General features: G+C 45.6%; 1 long non-coding RNA gene and 1 pseudogene across 1 annotated transcript; one reads left to right on the forward strand and one right to left on the reverse strand.

Moving 5' to 3' along the window:
• The first annotated feature begins 843 nt into the window (after positions 1-843).
• On the forward strand, positions 844-1,764 carry LOC129041599 (protein phosphatase inhibitor 2-like; annotated as a pseudogene).
• Positions 1,765-2,054: 290 nt separating this feature from the next.
• On the reverse strand, positions 2,055-5,858 carry LOC134739900 (uncharacterized). The gene is made up of 3 exons (XR_010127002.1): positions 5,635-5,858; positions 4,320-4,472; positions 2,055-3,687 (listed from the first exon to the last, which is right to left on the reverse strand). It is a non-coding gene; the product is annotated as an uncharacterized LOC134739900 (long non-coding RNA).
• Positions 5,859-8,701: the final 2,843 nt, after the last annotated feature.

The raw sequence follows: 8,701 nt of genomic DNA on the forward strand, positions 1-8,701 counted from the left end.
GGGGTTTTCACTGCGTTTCCCAGGCTGGTCTTGAACTAATTAACTCAAGCAATACTCTTGCCCTGGCTTCCCAAAGTGCTGGGATTACAGGTGTGAGCCACCGTGACCACCCCCATTATCTTTTATCACAGGACATCTCCCAAATGCCCAAATTCCAGACATACTCCTCCTTATCCACATTGTGAAGTAGCAGCCCAGTTTCCTCTTGATCAGGATCGATTACCCCAGCCAAAATAGTAACTTTCTTGGCCTGTTGGTTCATTGACACCAGGACCCTAAAGCCGTCTGAACTTCCAGTTTCCCTTCCTTCCTTCCTTTTTTTTTTTGACAGGGTCTTTCTCTGTCTTCCAGACTGGAGTGCAGTGGCGGGATCTTGACTCACTGCAACCTCCGCCTCCTGGGTTCAAGCGATTCTCCTGCCTCAGCCTCCCAAGTAGCTGGGATTACAGGTACCTGCCACCATGCCAAGCTAATTTTTGTATTTTTAATAGAAACGGGATTTCATTATGTGGGCCAGGCTGGTCTCGAACAGTTGATCCATCTGTTTTGGCCTCCCAAAGTGCTGGAATTACAGGCGCGAGCTACCGCCCCCAGCCTGAACTTCCAGTTTCATGGAAGCATTGCTATGTTCCCTGATAGATGCATTCCTCTTTTGGGAACTTAGACTTCTAGGCCAGCAGAACCTAAAGTTGTAGGCATGGGAAAGAAAAATATCACAAGTGCATAATTACAGGTAATGGTGAAAGAGACCCCTCCCTTCTCCACCCCCTGACCCCTGGCCCCATGAATCCGGCTATGGGTGAAATAGTGTCATATCTTGGTCACTGATTTAAAGCATCGACCATGGGTAAAGTGCTGTCCGCGAAGGGCGCACGAAGAGCCGCCACCCGCTCAGCGTTGGCTCTGGCGTCGGGGTCGTTGTGTGGTGACAGTCACTCCGGTAGCCGTTTCCAATACAGCATGTGCGGCCGATTTAGCCCTGAGCGAGCTCCGCGGCTGCCTGGCGGGGTCGGCTAGTGCCTGATCCTTCTCTCCGCAGAGCCCACGCCAAGCAGCGACCCTGAGCCGACAGCCGGAGCGCCGGGCAAAGGCCGCCTCGACAGCCTCGCACCGGCCCATCAAGGGGATCCTGAAGAACAAGACTTCTACGACTCTCTATGGTGGCAACGGCCGAAAAGGAGCTGAGCAAAAAATCCCGGAAGTGGGATGAAATGAACCTCCTGGAGACATATCATCCAGCAGACAAAGACTGTGGCTTCATGAACACTGATGAACCAAACACTCTCCTTACCATGGTGTGATGGGTGTTGATGGAGACGCGTGTAATGATACAGAAACCACTGAGGCCATGGCACCAGATAGCTTAGCTAAGAAATTAGCTGCTGCTGAAGGCTCAGAGCCCAAGTATCCGGTTCAGGAACAAGAAAGCAGTGGAGAGGAGGATAGTGAACTCTCACCTGAAGAACGAGGGAAAAAGCGACAATTTGAAATGAAAAGGAAGCTTCACTTCAACAAAGGACTCAATATTAAATTAGCTAGACAACTAATTTCAAAAGACGTACATCATGATGACAAAGATGAAGAAACATGACCGAGTGCAGATGGAGAAAGCAGGAATATGGAAGAATGAAAAAAAAAGGACCTACTACGAGCGACCAATGGCAAAACAAATCACAGAGTTCACAGAAGAGATCGGTTGAATGTTGCAATCGTTTGTTAGACATAAACCCTGTTGCTTCTTGTTCTCCACAATTCATGACTTAAGTACCAAAATGCATACCAATGATTATACATCACCAAGAATTAAATGATAACCTTAGAGACCGACTAGACTGAAAATGCCTAATTGATATATATTCTTGGGTCTAGTACTTTCCCACAAATACAGTGTAATATCAGTCCCAAACTGCATTACTTTTGTAAGAACACTGGTCAATTTGTATAAGAAATTATACAGCTTTTTATGCTTTAGAGGTTAAAAAATATCTTGGGGGGGGGAACTAATTTATTTTCATTACTCTAAATGTGGTGGTAGCTTTTTTTTTTTTTTCTTTGAGAGGGAGTCTCACTTTGTCGCCCATGCTGGAGTGCAGTGGTGCGATCTTGGCTCACTGCAACCTCCATCTCCTGGGTTCAAGTGATTCTCCTGCCTCAGCCTCCCAAGTAGCTGGGATTAAAGGCATGTGCCACCACACCCAGCTAATATTTCTGTATTTTTAGTAGAGCCGGAGTTTTGCCCTGTTGGCCAGGCTGGTCTCGAACTCCTGACATCAAGGGATCTGCCTGCCTCAGCCTCCCAAAGTGCTAGGATTACAGGCATGAGCCACCGCGCCCGGCCAGTGTAGCTCTTATAAAGTTTGTTTGTTTGTTTGTTTTTTAAATCAAAATCCAATTGAACAACAGGATATATAGGCTGATAAATATTTGGGCTAAATAGTATTTTAACATTTGTCTTCAACTTGATTTGTCTGTTTAATTGAAAAGGATTGTAAGAGTTACTGTTGCATTTTCTGGTCTACTATAACATTGAAAATTCCTGTTGAGTTTCTTTGAGTTTACAAGGAAAGGACTGAACTTTTTCTCATCAAAACTAGCTTTTTCCCCACAAATAAATTATCAGGTTAAACTTGAAAAAAAAAAAAGCATAGATCATACACCAGCTCTATAAGGTGTCGTCACCCTTACAGAGATGGTAGATGGTAGCTGGTCCTGTGAATCTTCAAAAGCTCATTCCATTGTTCTATTGGGCCAGCTGCTTCAGGGTGGTGGGAAACACGGTAAGACTAGTAAACTCCATGAGCAGGAGCCTGCTGACCCAGTTAATTTGCTGTGAAATGACTTCCTTGGTCAGAAGTAATGCCATACGGCCTACCTTGACGGTGGGTAGGGCATTCTGTAAGTCCACTTACTGTGGCTCTGGTGGAAGTATTGTGGGTAGGGAAGGAAAATTCGTGTCCATAGTAAGCGTCTATTCCAGCAAGTACAAAGCACTTCCCCTTTCATAATGGAGGTGACCTGATGTAATTAACCTGCCACCAGGCAGCTGATTGGTCTTCTTGGGGAATGGTGCCATATTAGGGCCTCCGTATGGGCTGTGATCTGTTGTCAGTTCAGGCTTGGAGGGTAGAAGACCAGGCTGCTAAGCCCTTGCATCCCTTCTATTGCCGCTGCTATGTCCCCTTTGTTTGTGAGTTCATTGAGCAAGGACGGAGTGGCTGGAGAAAAAGGACTGAATGATGTCCATAGGATGAGTGTTTAATCAGAGAGGCAGACCCATTAGGATACATATTTCTCTCTCTGTGTGTGTGTGTGTATTTGTTGTGCAAATTTGATCTTAGTAATTGTGAGGCTAGTTAAGCAACTGTGTGTATGTTGTCCTCCTGGATGGGATGTCTGATGCTAGAGAGTTAAGTTCACAGGGCAGGTGGTTAGGAGGGAAATGGATATAAATAGAGAAGAGCAGGACAGCCTGTAACCTGCAAGCACAAGCTGGAACTGAGCAGCATGAACTGGAACCTGTGTCAGTCTCACTGCCCCTGACCTTGAGGGTCTGGATGTCCTGAAGAAGCCAGTGCCCATTGTCATGGAGCTGCCCCACCTGGCCCAGGAGTTGGAGAAGCTGAAGGAGGGTCAGCGGAAGGTGAAGTAGCTGCAGGCATGGCTGCCATCCACACTGATGAGGGGAGCCTGCAGGTTAAATGACAACAGGTAAATCACAAAATGGTGACTGCTTCACTTCCACCCTTCAGTTCTCTCTTGTGGCTCATCCTAACTGGAGACATAGCGGGAGGGGGTTCTGAGAAACGGAGTTCAACGCAGCCAGGCTGACATATTTTAAAGTCAGCACAACTGCTCCCTTCTCAAGTTGGCACCCACACACTCCTCTTTTCATCACACTTATCCTCCAGTTACGGACAGTAACAAAGTGATGCTTCCTCCTAACAGAATGCAGCCATCCCACAAATCCACACACACCCTTTCCCCAGCAAAGATGCAAACTCCCTTTTTGTCTTCTTCTAGCTGATTCACACTCCCTTTTTGTGCATTTTATTATCACTCTTTAAACTGTATATAAACACATCATAAGCTTCTTCCTCACTGATTCACACTTCCCCTTTGAGATCCTATAACTGAAATACTGAGAGAGAAAGCTAATTTCTATTAACATGCCTTATGTTAGATGTTAAGGGGATAGGAGAGAGGAAGATAATGAAAATATTTAGTTAATTCATAAATACAAACATATTCCTATCAAAATCATTACTATAGTCCTCATTTCTGCCATTGGTCACATGTCTGTAGTTGACATTGATAATTACCTGCCACCACCCATTCCTCATTTCCTTTGTCCTCAGCAAGCACCTCAGCAGGTCATGGCCTCCTGCCTGGTGGGATCACCCAAACCTTCATTCTTGAAGGGTCTAAGCCTTTAGCAGTCTTGCCTGGATTGGGTTGTTGTCATTTGCCTTTGACTTTAAACACAGGGCACAGGAGTTATAGGTGAAATCCTAATAAAGTCGCTGGTTAAGAGTAGCATATCAATATTAATCACTTAGTTCTGACAAATGTACCATGGTTATGTAACATGTGAACATTAGGGGAAGCTGGGTGAAGGGCATATGGGAACTCTCTATACTGTCTTTGAAAATTTTCTGCAAATCTAAAATTATTCCCACCCCAAAAGCATGTACATCTATCATGCATCGATAAAAAATTATTTAAGTAAAATAACTCCCAAGATTAAAAGCTTTTATGTGTATCTTTCACAAAATAATAAGTCATAATCTAAAATAAAATAAAATGGAGGCCAGGTGCAGTGGCTCACACCTGTAATCCCAGCACTTTGGGTGGCCAAGGCAGGCGGATCACTTGAGGTCAGGGGTTCGAGACCAGCCTGGCCAACATGGTGAAACCCCGCCTCTACTAAAAACGTAAAAATTAGCCAGGTGTGGTGGTGGGCGCCTGTAACCCCAGCTACTCAGGAGGCTGAGACAGGAGAATCACTTGAACCCAGGAGGCAGAGGTTGCAGTGAGCCAAGATCGCACCATTGCACTCCAGCCTGGGTGAGAGAGTGAGACTGTCTCAAAAAAAATTAAAAATAAAAATAATAAATGAATACATAAATAAAATTTAAAATAAAATAAAATGGAGACACATACCTCCTCTTAGGGCTGATGAGAGGATTCAATGAGCTGGTGCCTGTAAAACGCTCACACAGAGCATGCGTTTATAAGGTCAATAAATGGGCCAGGTGCAGTGGCTCATACCTGTAATCCCAGCACTTCGGGAAGCCAAGGCGGGTAGCTCACCTGAGGTCAGGAATTTAAGACCAGCCTGACCAACATGGTGAAACCTCGTCTCTACTAAATACAAAAAATTAGCCGAGCATAGTGGTGCATGCCTGTAATCCCAGCTACTTGGAAGGCTGAAGCAGAATTGCCTGAACCTGGGAGGCAGAGGTTGCAGTGAGCCAAGATAGCATTGCACTCCAGCCTGGGCAACAAGAGCAAAACTCTGTCTCAAAAAAAAAAAAGTCAATAAATGCAGGTTATAATAATAGTTGTTATACTCCCTCCAAACTCTTCCACCTCTCAAATTCTATGAGCATTGCTACTTGGTGGTGGTGTACTCACAGTTTCAGTTTTGGGGAAAATGAAGCTGCAGTGTGGCTCCACTCTCTGGTGTCCTACTAAATATGACATGTGGCATTTCTGTTCTTCACCTGCCCTCCTCCCCTTTTCTTTAAGGCCACAAGAGGGCCAGGTGTGGTGGCTCGCACTTTGGAAGGCCAAGGCAGGTAGATCGCTTGAGCTCAGGATTTGGAGACCAGCCTGAGCAATATGGTGACACCCCGTCTCTACAAAAAAACACAAAAATTAGCCGCGTGTGGTGGTGCATGCTTGTAGTCCCAGCTACTTGGGAGGCTAAGGTGGGAGCATCACTTGAGCTCAGGAGGCAGAGTTTGCAGTGAGCCGAGGGCATGCCACTGCACTCCAGCCTGGGCAACAGAGTGAGACCCTGTCTCAAAAACAAACAAATGAACAAACAAACCAATAAAAAAACCACAAGAAAGATTCTCAAACTAACATACAACGTCTCCAAGAATGTGAAACCTCTTTGAAAAGCTTGAGAAGATTCCACACATCCCTTTCATCTTCTCTAGGCAGTACTCCTCCACCTCTCTTTATTTATTTATTTATCTATTTATTGCAAACCCCTTAGAGATGGATATCTTCCTTTCCCGAAAGAAAAGTTGTCTACACCTGTGGTTTCCAGTCTTTTAAATGTCACCTTTAAAAAAGGAAGGGGGCTGGGAGTCACTTCTAGTTGCCAATTTGTTATTTAATACACAAGGGAAGTTTTTGTTTTTAAATCCCAAATATACTGTTATTATCACCAACATTTTATTAAAATGCCATCAAAAGAAAGGGCATCTTGGCACCAAAAAAAAAAAAGAGGAACAGAATCTCAGAATAAAGTGTGCTTGCAAATAAACACCATAATTGGCAACTTACTCTGACAGGTCAAAAAATTTTAAAACACAGAATGTCCTAAAAAAAAAAAAAAATTCAGGCAAAAGAAATTGCAGCATAAAATATTATCCTAAGATGTGGCATTGCATTTTCATTTTTAAATTGTGAACACTGCATACAAGTGAAAGAGTGCATATAATGTGGATATCTACAGTTTTAAAGAATGATAATAAAATGCACAACACATAATACAGAACTCTCCTGGTACCTTGGAAGGCCCTGGTGCTCCTCCCCACCTTCCTCTCTAGCTCCTGGAGGACACTGCCATCCTGTGTATTTATTAATCACTTCCTGTATTCTCTCCCTCTCAACATATATATGTGTGTTGTTGTTGTTGTTTTGTTTGTTTTTGAGAGTCTCAAAACTCTGTCTCAGAGTTTTGAGTCTTGCTCTGTCACCCAGGCTGGAGTGCAATGGCACCATCTTGGCTCACTGCAACCTCCGCCTCCCAGGTTCAAGTGATTCTCCTGCCTCAGCCTCCCAAGCAGCTGGGACTACAGGTGTGTGTCACCAAATTCGGCTAATTTTTGTGTTTTTAGTAGAGACAGGGTTGCACTATGTTGGCCAGTCTGGTCTCTTTAACTCCTGACCTGGTGATCCGCCCGCCTTGGCCTCCCCAAAGTGCTGGGATTACAGGCGTGAGCCACCACGCCTGGCCTCTCTTTATATTTTACTACCTATGTCTTAACCCAGGAACAAGGCATTAATTAGTTTGGCCTCTTTTTACTGTTGTTTTCTCTTTGTTTGTTTGTTTTGAGGTGGAGTCGCACTCTGTCGCCCTGGCTAGAGTGCAGTGGAGAGATCTTAGCTCACTGCAACCTCCGCCTCCTGGGTTCAACCAATTCTCCTGCCTCAGCCTCCCGAGTAGCTGGGATTACAGGTGCCCACCACCATGCCCGGCTATTGTTTGTTTTTTTGAGGTGGAGTTTCGCTCTTATTGCCCAGGCTGGAGTGCAGTGGTGTGACCTCAGCTCACTGTAACCTCTGTCTTCTTGGTTCAAGCGATTCTCCTGCCTCAGCCTCCTGAGTAGCTGGAATTACAGGCATGCACCACTATGCACAGCTAATTTTGTATTTTTACTAGAGACGGGGTTTCGCCATGTTGGCCAGGCTGGTCTTGAACTTCTGACCGCAGGCGATCCACCCACCTCGGCCTCCTAAAGGGCTGGGATTACAGGCGTGAGCCACCGCACCCGGCCATGTTGTTTTTTTTAGAGATGGGGTCTTGCTATGTTTCCCAGTGGCTGCCCATTAGCATAATCATAGCTCACGGTAGCCTTGAACTCCTGGGCTCAAGCAGTTCTCCCACTCAGCCCCCTGAGTGGCTAGGACTACAGGCATGCACTACCACACCCAGCTTGCTTTTACTGTTTCTGTGAAAGGAATCATGTTGTATATGACTTGCTTCTTTTTCCCCCCTCAAAATAATGGTTTTCTTTTTTGTTGTTGTGGTTGTTGTTGTTGTTTTTATTTTGATGAAGTCTCGTTCTGTTGCCCAGACTGGAGTGCAGTGTCACGATCTCAGCTCACCACAACCTCCACCGACCAGGTTCAAGTGATTCTCCTGCCTCAGCCTCTGGAGTAGCTGGGATTACAGATGCTCACCCCAGCTGATTTTGTATTGTTAGTAGAGATGGGGTTTCACCATATTGGTCAGGCTGGTCTCGAACTCCTGACCTCAAGTGATCCACCTGCCTTGGCCTCCCAAAGTGCTGGAATTACAGGCATGAGCCACCACACCCAGCCCCCACTCAAAATAATGGTTTTCTTGATTGATTCCTGGCTCACTGATTGCCATCTTCTCCCTGAGTCCTCACATGACCGAACTGGTGAGGGAGCTCATTAGGGGTTAGGATTTTTACATATGAATTTGGTGGGGCACACAAACATTCAGATCATTCCAGGACTGGGACTGCAGGTGCGGGCCACCACACCTGGCTAATTTTTGTATTTTTAGTAGAGACAGGGTTCCACTATGTTGGCCAAGCTGGTCTTGAACTCCTGACCTTGTGATTCACTCACCTCGGCCTACGAGGGCTCGCCAGAGCCCTGTGAGGAGCTGGAATGGCCACTTTATTTATGCAGCAGTCATTGCTAGAAACCCAGTTTCACCCACACTTGTGGATGGAGAGGGAAGCAAGGCTCCTCATGCCCTTGTTATGCTCTT

The sequence above is a fragment of the Pongo pygmaeus genome, chromosome 6, assembly GCF_028885625.2.
Source record: "Pongo pygmaeus isolate AG05252 chromosome 6, NHGRI_mPonPyg2-v2.0_pri, whole genome shotgun sequence".
NCBI lineage: Eukaryota > Metazoa > Chordata > Mammalia > Primates > Hominidae > Pongo > Pongo pygmaeus.